The sequence below is a fragment of the Peromyscus eremicus genome, chromosome 8a, assembly GCF_949786415.1.
Source record: "Peromyscus eremicus chromosome 8a, PerEre_H2_v1, whole genome shotgun sequence".
In the NCBI taxonomy this organism is placed as follows: domain Eukaryota; kingdom Metazoa; phylum Chordata; class Mammalia; order Rodentia; family Cricetidae; genus Peromyscus; species Peromyscus eremicus.
Window position 1 is genome coordinate 83,986,747 of NC_081423.1, and position 12,999 is coordinate 83,999,745.

The window sequence follows — 12,999 nt, forward strand, 5'->3', positions numbered from 1 at the left end:
TAAAGCTGTGAGCTACCACACCCGGCACGTTTTTGTTTTTGTTTTGTTTTGTTTTAAACAGTCTAAAACTCATTTTGGATTGAGCTTTATGGAGCAGACCTGTATTCAACTCCACAGGCTGGTCCATAGGAAGAGCCAGTGTTCCAGGCTGGACCTGGTTGCGTAGGGAAAGGCTATGAGCCGAGTGAAACTAAAGGAACTCTTTTGGGCAGGAATGCCTTTAGGACCAGATCGATGCCTGGAGTCTCTTCCCACTCGCTACTTCAGAAACTCTGGCACTTTATAAAGGATGAGGAGGAGAGCATCAGAATTATTGTGTATTGTAAGTGTAATTCTAGTGCTTGGCAGACTGAGGCAGTGAGATACTTGAAGGAAGAGAAGAAAAAAACGAGTGTGTGTGTGTGTGTGTGTGTGTGTGTGTGTAGTTCAGTTGGTAGAGTGGTTGGTTGCCCTGCATGCACAAAGACCTGGATTTGATCTCCCGCACACACAAAATTCAGCCTCTTGTCGCATATCTGAACTTGAAGTACTCTGGGGTATAAGTAGGAGAAATGCCAAGGTCATTTTTAGCTACATAATGAGTTCGAGGTCCACCTGGCGTACACAAGCAAACAAAAAAGAGGAGGAGGCAGGGCTGTAGATCAGTGGTAGAGTGCTTCGGCAAGGAAAAGACCCCGGGTTCAACAGTCAGTCAACAGAGCAAAACGTGCATGTTCGGCAGACTCCGTCAGCTGCTCAGGTTTTCCTCAGTGTGACGAGGGTCGTTGAGGAAGAGGAAACTTCAGTTGAGAAAAATGCCTCCATCAGACTGTCCTGTAGGCAAGTCTATAGGACATTTTCTTGGTTAATGATTGATGTGGGAGGGCCCAACCCACTGGAGATGCTGCCACCCCTAGGCAGGTGGTTCAGGGTGGTACAAGAAACACATCCACCTATCCTTGCCATAGCTGGCCCCTGACATGTCCTCCTAGAAGCCCTATTCAATCCTCCCCGGTGTCTAGGATTATAATATGGAAGGAGAGAGTGTGGTTAGTCGAAAAATGTACAAGGCTTACCTTGATGATCCTTTTTGACCATCCATTGAAGCCAAAGTAGTTCTTGGCATCATGAGCTGCTTAAGGCAAAGGCCTGATGTCTCAGGGCCTTGAGTCTAGTGCCGAGACGAACCTGCAGTCAGGAGAGAGACCCACAAATGTCACACAGCCTGCCAGGTTCTACTTTGGAGACACGAGATCAATCAATTCCAACTCCATAAGGGACAGTGAAGATCAGGGGGTCAGAAGGAGGTCCCAAGTCCTGCATCAGAGTGAGCCCCACACACAATGCTGTCCATCTAAGCCTCAGTGCTGTCCGCCATCATTGTTAGGATCCCTGGTTAAGTGGCAGGTTGCCCTGGGGGCCAGAGATGGAGCTCGGTTGGTGGAGTGTTAGCCTAGCATGCAGGAAGCCCAGGGTTCAAGCCTGAGCAGCATCACAAAAACCAGGTGTGATAGCGTTCCAAAGAGAGCGAGGGCCGGGCGGTGGTGGCGCATGCTTTTAGTCCCAGCACTCGAGAGGCAGAGCCAGACGGATCTCTGTGAGTTCGAAGCCAGCCTGGTCTACAGAGTGAGTTCCAGGAAAGACACTAAAACTACACAGAGAAACCCTGTCTCGGAAAAAAAAAAAGAAAAAAAGAAAAAAAGAAAAGAAAAAAGAAAAAAAGAGAGGGAGAGGAAGGAAAGAAAGCAGCAAAGAACTGTGGAAACGGGTTGAGTTAGCAAATAAAGAGTTTGTCTCCCCATCTAGTGGCTCCTGTTTGAGAATCTGACACAGCAGAGGAGGTGAACCATCCACCCACCCCTCTCCAAGTTAAGAACCCCTATTACAAAGTAACATAGAGGCTCGTGGCCAGTTAACAAGCTTCTTCGCCATTTCAAATACCAAGTCTTGAGTTTACATATTTTACACATTACTGTGCATTCCTTATGGAAAGGGGCCTTAGCGTTGGCACAGAACACGCTTGGACACCGACTCTTAACATAAAGGAGATTTGTGACCCGCGAGGGGCAAGCTGGGATGTGCTGGAGGGGTGTGGAGCCTTCAGCGCCAGCAGCAGCGAGCGAGCGAGCGAGCGAGCGAGCGAGCGAGGTGTCTTTTGTTGTTTATGCTTGTTTTGTTTGTTTTGAGGAGTTGGTTTTTCAGGAGAGAAGAGGGAGGTCTGTGCTGGGGGAATCGTTAAGTCCTAGGCTAAGTCCTGGTTATACAGCCCTATATTAGCCAGTGTAGCCAGATAATGAATGTTGACTGCTGGACCTTGGTGATCAGTCTCAGGAATGAGTCAGTGGCCAAGTGAGGGAATGGACCTGGGGGGGAGGGGGGGCTAGCCTTAAGAATGTGATGTCACAGCCGGGCGGTGGTGGCGCACGCCTTTAATCCCAGCACTCGGGAGGCAGAGCCAGGCGGATCTCTGTGAGTTCGAGGCCAGTCTGGGCTACCAAGTGAGTTCCAGGAGAGGCGCAAAGCTACGCAGAGAAACCCTGTCTCGAAAAACCAAAAAAAAAAAAAAAAAGAATGTGATGTCACGGTTTAGCAAGGGAGAAGGAAGGAGCAAGACTTGCTGGCGCCATGTTTACAATGTTTGGGCCCGTTAGCGAGCCCTTCACCTTAATTACTCATTCCTTCCCAGAAGTTTTCCCTCATCATTAGAAAGTGGTGTTTGTTGGGGATCTCCAGCTCAGGGGCCCATTACACACACACACACACACACACACACACACACACACACACACACACACACGGCTCCTCCCCTGGAGCAGCCCTCTCCAGACCCTGCCCAAAGAAAGTCTGACAAACAGCAGCTCCTCCCCTGGAGGGTATTTAAGGGCCCCCCCTCAGGAGCAGCCTTGTGGGTTCCCCTCTTTCCCTGAGCCCACCCCAGAATGCTTTGCTGGGATTAAAACCGGGAATTTAATTTGGCCTGATCTGATTTACGGCATCGGCGGAGAAACCCAGTATTGGCATATGGAAATCTTTCATTGTTATTCATAACACTTGAATACAAATAAACTCAACATATTGTTAGTTACTTATGCATCTGTTTATACGTTCTCCTAAGTATCCAAGTGGCCAACACCTTCATTTTCTGATTCCAAGAACCAAGTGTAGTTCATAGCATCTAATAGAGGATCGAGGGAGGAAGTAAATAAAACTTGCAAGGCTCAGGAAGTTTCTGAAACCTAGCCGCCCCACCTTACCCACTTAAATAAGCAGTAACAATTGTGGCCAGAGAAGACTCTTCAGGTAGCCCAGAAGATACTCAATGGGTAATGTGTTGGTTTTTTTTGTTTGTTTATGTGGGTTGGTTTGGTTTTTTCAAGACGGGGTTTTTCCATGTAGCCCTCTGTAGACCAGGCTTATAGCCATCTCTTTTACTGTTCATTATATTATAAAATCAGGGACAAATATTAAAGATTAAAAACCTGAGATAAAGCTGGGTGGTGGTGGCACAGGCCTTTAATCCAGCACTCGGGAGGCAGAGGCAGGGGAGGCTCTGAGTTTGAGGCCAGCCTGGTCTACAGAGAGAGATCCAGGACAGTCTCCAAAGCTACACAGAGAAAATATATCAAAATATATAAAAAATAACAACAAAACCCCCTGAGATAATCACAAGCGACCTCGACACACACACAGCCACACAGGCACTTCCTGGCAAAAAGCCAGGGCAACCCCTTGGCCCTGCCTCATCCTCTCTCTTCCAGGCGCCTTTCTTTCTCACATCCCCAGTCAGCCAGGGAACTCCATGATCCATTCGGGACTGCCGAATGTGAACCCCACCTCTCGTGCCAAACACTCTATTCCGTTGGCCATCGGACCACAACATAGACAAAATTCCTGTAACATAGGCTGGCCTCGAACTCACAGAGATCCGCCTGCCTCTGCCTCCTGAGTTCGCGTGCCACCACCACTGGCTTATGTTTTTGTGCTTGAGAGAACTGCAAAGCAAAGCTAAACTTCCAAATATTAAGGGCTGTTATTATCATGGCCTGGTCTTATACATTTATTTATTTATTTATTTATTTATTTATTTATTTATATACATATATGTATACTTATTTTTGATTTTTCAAGACAGGGTTTCTCTGTGTAGCCCTTGTTGTCCTGGAACTCACTTTGTAGACCAAGCTGGCCTCGAACTCACTGAGATCCACCTGCCTCTCCCTCACAAGTGCTGAGATTAAAGGCTTACGCCACAACCGCCCCGTGGTTTAGTACAATGTTAACAAAACTGTTGTATGAAAGATACTAGATCATAAGGTTAAACACTGTTTCTGCTTCTGTAAATGAAAGCTTGTTTTGCTCAAGAGAACCAAGACTTCACAAAACAGAATGTAACCTTCTGTTTGCAGGTGAACAGAATGTGATTTTGTGTTCTTTGCCTGTATAAAGCTGACTAATGCAGCTCCCGGCTACATTTGGGAATCTTGGGTCCTGGGGGTAGCCTGGTGCCAGTATCCGAATAAAAGCCTCTTCTCTGCTAAAATTTATTTTCGTCTTTTTGTTGTTGTTGTTTTGTTTTGTTTTTCTCCAGATCTCATTACAGATGGATGTGAGCCACCGTGTGGGTGCTGGGAATTGAACTCAGGACCTCTGGAAGAGCAATCGGTGCTCTTATCCTCTGAGCCATCTCTCCAGCCCAAAATTTATTTTCTTATATAATTTATTTTTATTTTATGTACATTGGTATTTTGCCTGCATGTATGTCTGTGTGAGGGTGTCAGAAGCCCTGGATCTGGCGTTTCAGACAGGTGTGAGCTGCCATGTGGGTGCTGGGAATTGAACCTGGGTCCTCTGGAAGAGCAAACAGTGCTCTTAACCGCTGAGCTGTCCGTCCACGCGTTGTTAAAAGTATTAATGGTCAGACTGGTAAATCTCTGAATGACCCCAGACCCATAACAGATAGCAGCTTTCATGAGTCTTTTAGCAGGGTGGGCTGCTAAAGCAGAGCCTTTGACTTTTCTGTGTTCCCACAAGCCACCCATTTCCTTGGATCTATAAGTAACCGGATACACTGTTCTCCAGCAGAGTGGTGGAATCTTTTCTCTTGTCAGCTAGCAATGCCTTTTCAGGACGTGAACCTCTCCCTAGAAAATGTCACACACCACTCTACGCTGTGGTTCATCTCTGGCTCGAGCTCTCTCTTTAAAAGATGTATTGATTATGTACACAGTGTTCTGCCTGCACACCAGAAGAGGGCACCAGATCTCATTACAGATGGTTGTGAGCCACCATGTGGTTGCTGGGGTTTGAACTCAGGACCTCTGGAGAGCAGCCAGTGAGTGCTCTTAACCTCTGAGGCATCTCTCCAGCCCTGTCTCCGGCTTTTTAGCCCCCTTCTCCCTGCAGCCCACTGTGCTGATTTCTGGTGCCGCCCCTTGAATATGTCAACTGCGGGTTCCTGCTTTTTCAGGCTCCTTCTCGGATTCGACACGGGAAACCCAGTATTTGGAAGCTGCGTGTAATGGCTTTCACCTGTAATCACAGCACCGAGGAGGCCGAGACAGGAAGGTTGCGGTAAGTTCCAGTCTAGCCTGGGCTGCAGTATGAGACACAGTTTCAAAACAACAAAAAAGAAATATGTAATAACAAACAGATAAGTTGGACTTCTAAGGGTCTCTTTCCCTAAGGGTCCGTGCACCCCTTGACCTGGTCAGAGTTTGCATAACTAGGGGACTGTCTTGTGACCACCGGCCCTCCCCAACTGATTGTTGAATGCATCTCTTCATAAAGAAGGAGCCTAGGCCCAGGTATAAAGGTAGAGAAAGGGAAAAATGTAAGGAAAGTGGAAGAGAGTGATGATCTCCCGTGGTCCTCAATCCTGTATCTGAAGCACTGTAAAGAACCTGGCAGAGCTTATGGGTCTGTGGGTCAGACACAGCGAACTGGCTGAAGGAGCCATCCTTCTTGCTTCCGGTTAGGAGCTATTCCCGACGCTGCTGCGCGTTGGGCGGGGCATGCAAATGAGGAGGTGGCCGCGTCTCCCGGGAACTCTGGGAGCGAAACGAGCAACAAAACTATCCTCGGCCCACGCTGGATCTCGCAGGCTTTCCCTGGAGTGAAGGTCGTGGTCAGCACAGAGCAGGAGAGTCGGTGTCGGGCGCGTGCCTGTGGCTGCGTGCGTGTTTGCGACCGTGATGTGAAGGTGTGTGCGCACGTGAGTGTCGCGGGCGGTTGTGACGGGAGGGTTATCGCTTCTCGGCCTTTTGGCTAAGATCAAGTGTAGTATCTGTTCTTATCAGTTTAATATCTGATACGTCCTCTATCCGAGGACAATATATTAAATGGATTTTTGGAACTAGGAGTTGGAATAGGAGCTTGCTCCGTCCACTCCACGCATCGACCTGGTATTGCAGTACCTCCAGGAACGGTGCACCCCCTCGGGGGACCTCTCACGCTGGTTCTAAATGTAAGATTTAACTTGTCTTTTGTCTTGTAGTTTAGTTTCTCTGCATCTAACGGTGAGGGCTTTTAACTGCTAAGCTTAGCGTCTTTTATTTTGTTGCTGGGAGTACGCTTTCTCCGTATTTGGCTTTTGTTGTTTAGTAATTTTATCGTTATTTTACTTTTTAATTTTTCGAGACAGGGTTTCCTGGATCTCGCTCCGTAGCCCAGGCAGCCCTAGAAGTCGCAGAAATCCGCCTGCCTCTGCCTCCCGAGTGCTGGGATTAAAGGCGTGCACCGCCACCGCCCGGCGTAGTTTTATTTTTTAATACTGTGTTGGTCTGCGACACTTGCACGCCTGCTGGATGACCTGCTTGTGAGCATTTTTTCTCTCTGTACTGGGGACCTCAGCTTTCTTGTTTTCAAGTACTGAACTCATTACGATTTTAAACTGGCCTGCAACTTGATAGGCTGCTTTGAAATTTCAGGGTTGTAATTTTTTTACAAGCTGCTTCAAACATCACAGTTGAGGGCTGTAGAGATGTGGCTCAGTGGTTAAATTTAAAACCACTGGTTGTTCTAGAGGTCCTAGATCCAATTTTCCAGCACCCACGTGGTGGCTCACAGCCATCTATAATGAAATCCGGTGCCCTTTTCTGTGATGCAGAAATACATGCAAGTAGAGCACTCATATTCGTAAAATACATAAACATTTTAAAAAGTCAGACTTGTCTTTTTCTTAGTTGTTCTTTTGTTATTTTTGTCATAGAGTTGGTAAGGACCCATCTCATCTCCACATTTCCTATGGTTTTCTTTAGATTGTGCTCTGTGCTGTAGGGTCCGAGTTGCATTTCTGGAGCACCTACCCACCATTTGTAGTACTGACATAGGATAACCGCGTCTTGGTTTTAGTTGTGGGAGTTCTGATTACACAGACAAGCAATAACTAGACAAGTACCCAGGAAGTGATTTAAATCCGTCTGTTCAACCAGGTAATGGTGGCACACGCCAAACACAAACCAACAAACCCACCACAATATAGAAATTAGAATTTATGCTCAGATGTTAGTTTAAATTTTATTTTCTCTTGTTTTTTCAAAATAGGGTTTCCTTTCTAGCAGCCCTGCTGCTTCTGCCTCTTGAGTGCTGGGATTAAAGGCATGCACCACTGTGCTTGACTCTGTTACTTTAAATTTCATTTTCCTCACAAAAAAAAAGAATAAACACGAAGCGAGCATATTTCTACATTTTCCAGCCCCAACTTGAAGCCCTACAAATACTGTCAAAAAGAAAATTTAGGAATCAAAGGGAGCCAAATCATGTTCACTTCGTAGAAAAATTAAATAGTGACAGATTTCTCCACCAGGAGGCAGCATCTGCTAATTTCCAGCCCTAGGCTCTAGTATAAAGTTTCATGGTTTGGGGATGATGGTTCCCGTTTGGGAAAAACAGCCTTTTCAATACATACCTTGCTCCAGCACCCGTTATGAGAGACAAGTTGGGTGTTTTTGTGTATGATTGTTCTTTCTCCTTCTCTCAAGTTCTGTCTCTCTGAAACAGGGTCTTACTGTGTATCCCAGGCTAGACCTAGGATGAGGCTGGTCTGAAAATCAAGACAATCTTCTTTGGGCTGCCCAAGTGTTGGTCTTAAAGGCATGGGTGTGTTGGTCTTAAAGGCATGGGCAACCCCACACGGATGTTTCTCCATTTTGTTTATAAAATTAAAGAACTGGGATTTGAAAAGTGGTGGTGGAGTTGGTGGTGGAGGCGGATGGGAAGAGTCTTTGTGAGTCCCTAGCTGATAGCTGCTCCTCACTCACTCCCTGCAGCTCCTACAGACCCCTCTCTTCCTCTGTTCATTCAAACATGTTCTTGGTTAAGATGCTGTGGGGGCAGGAGTGGTGCCACACTCTGCAAGCTCATATTCGGGGGCAGAGGCAGGAGGGCCTCAAGTCAGCTGGGCGCAGAGTGAGACCCTGTCTCAAAAAACACGACTCAGCTGAGATGTGTTCAGTCATTTCCAGGGTGACCTCCACCGGTCCTCTGGCGCTCCCTTACTCCAGAGCAAGGCCTACTGTGAGGAAGAGAGCCTATAGTCACTGAAACCTCTCATTACATACTGGGGGGAGGGGGGGGTTGACAGTTCCAGGGAGAAGTTGCTTCTTCAATCCAGTGTATTAGCGAGGGACTGGATGCACACTTACTCTGAAGTCCAAGGTTTTAGCGTGTCAGGGTTGGGGATATTAAGGATGTATAAGGTTTTATCCCATTACTGACCTCTATTTTTCTCCCCCCAAAATCCATGTGTGGTAATAGAGGGCTGGCTTAACAGTTAGGAGCATTGGCTGCCCTTCAAGAGGATTCAGGTTTGATTCCCAGCAACCCCATGGTGGCTCACAACCATCAGCAACTCCAATTCCAGGAGTCAGTTACTGTCTTCTGGCCTCTGGGGGCAACCAGGAACCCACATGGTGCACACACATACATGCAGATGAAACACTCATGCACATAAAATAAAAACAAATCTTAAAAAGTTTGTCAAAGAATAAGATTAAAAAACACCTCTCCCAGTATTTTATTTATTTATTTATTTTTAGAAAGATCTGTTTATTTTATGCATTTGAGTGTTGTGTCTGAAGGTGTGTCTGTGCACCTTGGGTGTGCCTGGTGCCCAAGGAGATCAGAAGAGGGCATCAGAGTCTCTGGAACTGGAGTTACGGATGGCTGCGAGCCACCATGTGGGTACTGGGAACTGAGCATGGTCCTTTGTAAGACCATCAGGAGCTCTTTACCAGTGAGCCAGCTCTCCAGCCCTGCTTACTTTCTTTCTTTCTTTCTTTTTTTTTTTTTTAAACTGGCAGAATGTTGTTTCCTGTGGAAATCTACACATTTACAGCATATGATCCTAGCAGAAGATGTCAAAGCCATGCTCACTGAACTTCGCAAAGAGGTCGGCCTACTCTTGTTAACAAAGGGACACTGAGGGAGAAGGTAGAGGTTTGTGCCTGCCAGTCATTTGACTTGGATGCTGTTGTCGGAGGAGAGCAGAAAGAGGAGAAACCAGCACCTTCCATATTTTATCACTGCTGAGATCTCCTTGGAGTGCAGCCGGGAGACTGTGTGATGGTTGGTGTCACACTAGAAACCGAAATACAAGGAGGCCTGGATGCAGGACTGAAAGCCGCTGACGTCATCCCCATGCCTCACTATATGGTTTCCTCTGTGCTGGAATTACCTGCTCTCTTACGAAGCATAGATTACAACCTGCTTACTTTCTTTTATATTTTATTTATCTGTGTGGATTGATGTGTGAGTGTGTGTTCAGCAGTGTGCCTGTGGAGGCCAGAAGACAACAGCGTGGGGTCTGTTCTCTCCTTCCTTTATGTGTGTTCTAGGGATTGAACTCAGGTTGTCAGGCCTGTGGGGCCAGGGCCTTTGCTGCTTAAGCCATGTTGCTGACCCCTTCCCAATATTTTAGGCAGGATCTCATGTAGCCCAGGCAGGCCTCAACCCTAGTTTGTAGCTAAAGAGAACTTTGAACTTCTGATCCTTTGAAATGCAGAGTTTCAAGTCCAGTCTTGGTCAACCATTACTAACAGAAACCCTGAGGGCTCAAGGACCCCAGCCTGGTAATCTCATACACTAAGGGTAAAGGCTGGGTGATAGGGACTCTCCTCGGTGTATTTAATCATTCCATCTTGCAGAATTTCTGGCTTGGAGGATGCCACACACAGTGTGCGTCAATGTAGCAGCAGATAAGAAGAGCAAGCTTCTGTCCTCCAGGGTTCAAAGTGCTGATCAAACAGCTGGACTCTGATCCAGGTGGGAAGCCAAAAAAGGAAGCAGTAGCTCCCAGCTCATCTGTCCTACTGCCTGGGACACCTCTCTAACTCCAGTCACTTAAATATTGTTTCAGAAGCCCCTCCTTTAAAAGGTCCCACTGAGCAATACCATCACCCTCAAACAAAAACAAACAACCCATCAAAAATGGAAAAAACTCCTTCCTGTCTCCCGCCCAGGCCTCACCTCCTCCTTCCCATTTGTCCATCCACACCTTCCCTACAAACAGGAAAGATAAAGGGTGAAGTGGGGAGTCAGTTTCATTTTTCTTATCAGATCCATGACAGTTCCCATCTTGGGTGTGAATCCCATGGTGGAGAGGTGTTAAAAAGATGTCCGACAACTTGTGTATTTTCAGTTTCACAGTCATTAAGGCCTTTGTTCAAAGCTACAATTGTTTGCACAATTCCTGGGGAGGTGAGTGACCTTGGATAAGTCATGTAGCCCTTTTATGCTTCAAGTTTTTTTGTTTTTTGTTTTTTGTTTTTTGTTTGTTTTTTTTTTTTTTTTGGTTTTTCGAGACAGGGTTTCTCTGTGTAGCTTTGCTCCTCTCCTGGAACTCACTTGGTAGCCCAGGCTGGCCTCGAACTCACAGAGATCCACCTGGCTCTGCCTCCCGAGTGCTGGGACTAAAGGCGTGCGCCACCACCGCCCGGCTTGTTTTTTGTTTTTATAGACAAAACATACCCCAATCCTGGTGTGTGTGTGTGTGTGTGTGTGTATTTATATTTAATGCTGGTAATTAAATTTAAAGTCTCGGGTACTTGACAGTATCTCACTGCCTAACTCCACTCTCTCTCCGGCTTTAAAGCCTCCCTCCTCTCTCCCTCTTCCCTTCACTCTCATTATGTTATTAGTGTGTTGTCTGTCTGCTTTTGAGACAGGGTCTTCTATAGCCCAGGTTGATCTCAGATTTGCTGTGTAGCAGAGGATGGCCTTAAGCAATGGATCCTCCGTCTCTCAAGTGCAGAGATTAGAGGTGTGGATCACCGTACCCGACTTTCTATTTTTATGTTTTGAAAGAAACTTGGCTCTGTAGCACTGGCTGTCCTGAAAGTGATCAGGTGGACTAGGCTGGTCTGGAACTTGTTGCCCCCCAGTACTGGGATCACAGGGCTGTACCCCTGTGCCTGATTCAACTATGACTTTGCAAAAAGAAAATCGCGTTAAGCTCTTAGACATGCAGTGCCCCTGTGTAGGGTGGCGCTCCCTATGCCCTCGGCCTATCCCGTGGTTCTCCTCTCCCAGCTTCAACGTGCTCATCTCTGCCTCTGGGCCTCAGCTACCGTTGCAGTCTGTCCCATCATCCCCATTTGGGGGAGGTAAAAAAGTTATTTTCTGAGGTTTTGGTCCTAGACTAATTTCTGAAGATCTCTAGGAGTTTGGAGGCCCCTGAACTGCCAGGCAAGCCAGGTGGCTGGTTTTGTGGTAGGGAGGGGACAGAGAGGTGGCAAGCTTGGCATGCTGTTGTTAAACATGTGGAAGCTTTTTATCAGCACTTGCTGGAGGTGGCCGGGCAGGAAAGGGCTGGACCCTTGAGTCCGGCACTAACTCCCCGCCCCCCCCTTTCCAATCCTCTTTACACTTCAGCTTTTAAGAAGCGTAATCCTGTTCTCCTTTTGGTCACGTTGCCCTTTGTGACGTCTCCTCCCCTTCAGGGCAACCAGAACTTGCAGCTGCTAAGGATGATGCCCCCACCCAAGTCCTGCATCTCTAGAAACCTTTCCAGAAGCTTCTGACTGACAAGGTCTTTACCGCCTCTGAAATCCCACAGGTCCCTGTTTGATGATCTGTAAAAACTCAATATGTGTGTTTTCCTGAACTGCCACTGTCTGTCACTCATTATGGAGTAGGACCTCGAGGCATCTGTAGTCCTAGAACCCTAGCTCATGCAGAGGCTCAGTGTGACGTCAACCAGAGCTTTATTTTTTTCTTCACTAATTTACCGACATACTGGGGATAGAATCCCGAGTCTGCGCAGGTCAGGCAAATGCTCTGCCACTGCACCAGCATGCCTGGTTCATCTGTATTTTTGAAATAGGTTCATGTTAATGTGCCCAGGCTGGACTTGAACTCACTATACAGCTAGAGAAGTTCTGAATGTACCATCCTCCTGCCTCAGCCTCCAGAGTACCTGGGATTACAGCAGACTATGGTGGTTATGCCCAGATGAACTTTGTCCTTTTTTTTTTTTTTTTTGGCTTTTTGAGACAAAGTTTTTCTGTGTAGCCTTGGCCGTCCTGGAACTCTCTTTGTAGACCATGCAGGCTTTGAACAAAGAGATTCCCCTGCCTCGGTATGGAGTGCTGAGACTAGGTGTGTGCCACTATACCCAGCCTTTAAAAGTCTGTTTTTAACAAGCTAGGCCCTTGGAGTTCTGCTGTTGGTCTGGGAAGCTTTGATGGAGGAATCTCCACTAGGGCTGCCTAGCCCCATGGTTTGCTGATGAGATGTCTAGACAGGTGCTGGGTGTCCATCACTGAATTCAGACAGATTTTGCTCAGCCATGCACTACCTACATGTGACTGTAGACAAGTCCTTTAATCCTTTGGAGCTTTCTGTACCTGTAAGATGCATACAACAGTCCCTAACCAGCTACTGTGAGAATCAGTAGAGGTAAGGGTGCCAATAATCCCAGCACTCAGGAGGCTGAGGCACAGAGATTGCCAGTGGGCCCAGGCCAGCCTGGACTACACGGTGAGATCCCATCTCAAAACAAAACAAAAAAACCCAACCCAAACC

At 47.1% G+C, this 12,999-nt stretch overlaps 1 non-coding gene across 1 annotated transcript; it reads left to right on the forward strand.

Moving 5' to 3' along the window:
* The first annotated feature begins 6,223 nt into the window (after window positions 1–6,223).
* On the forward strand, window positions 6,224–6,414 carry LOC131918180 (U2 spliceosomal RNA). The gene has a single exon (XR_009380914.1). It is a non-coding gene; the product is annotated as a U2 spliceosomal RNA (small nuclear RNA).
* The last annotated feature ends 6,585 nt before the right edge of the window (window positions 6,415–12,999 follow it).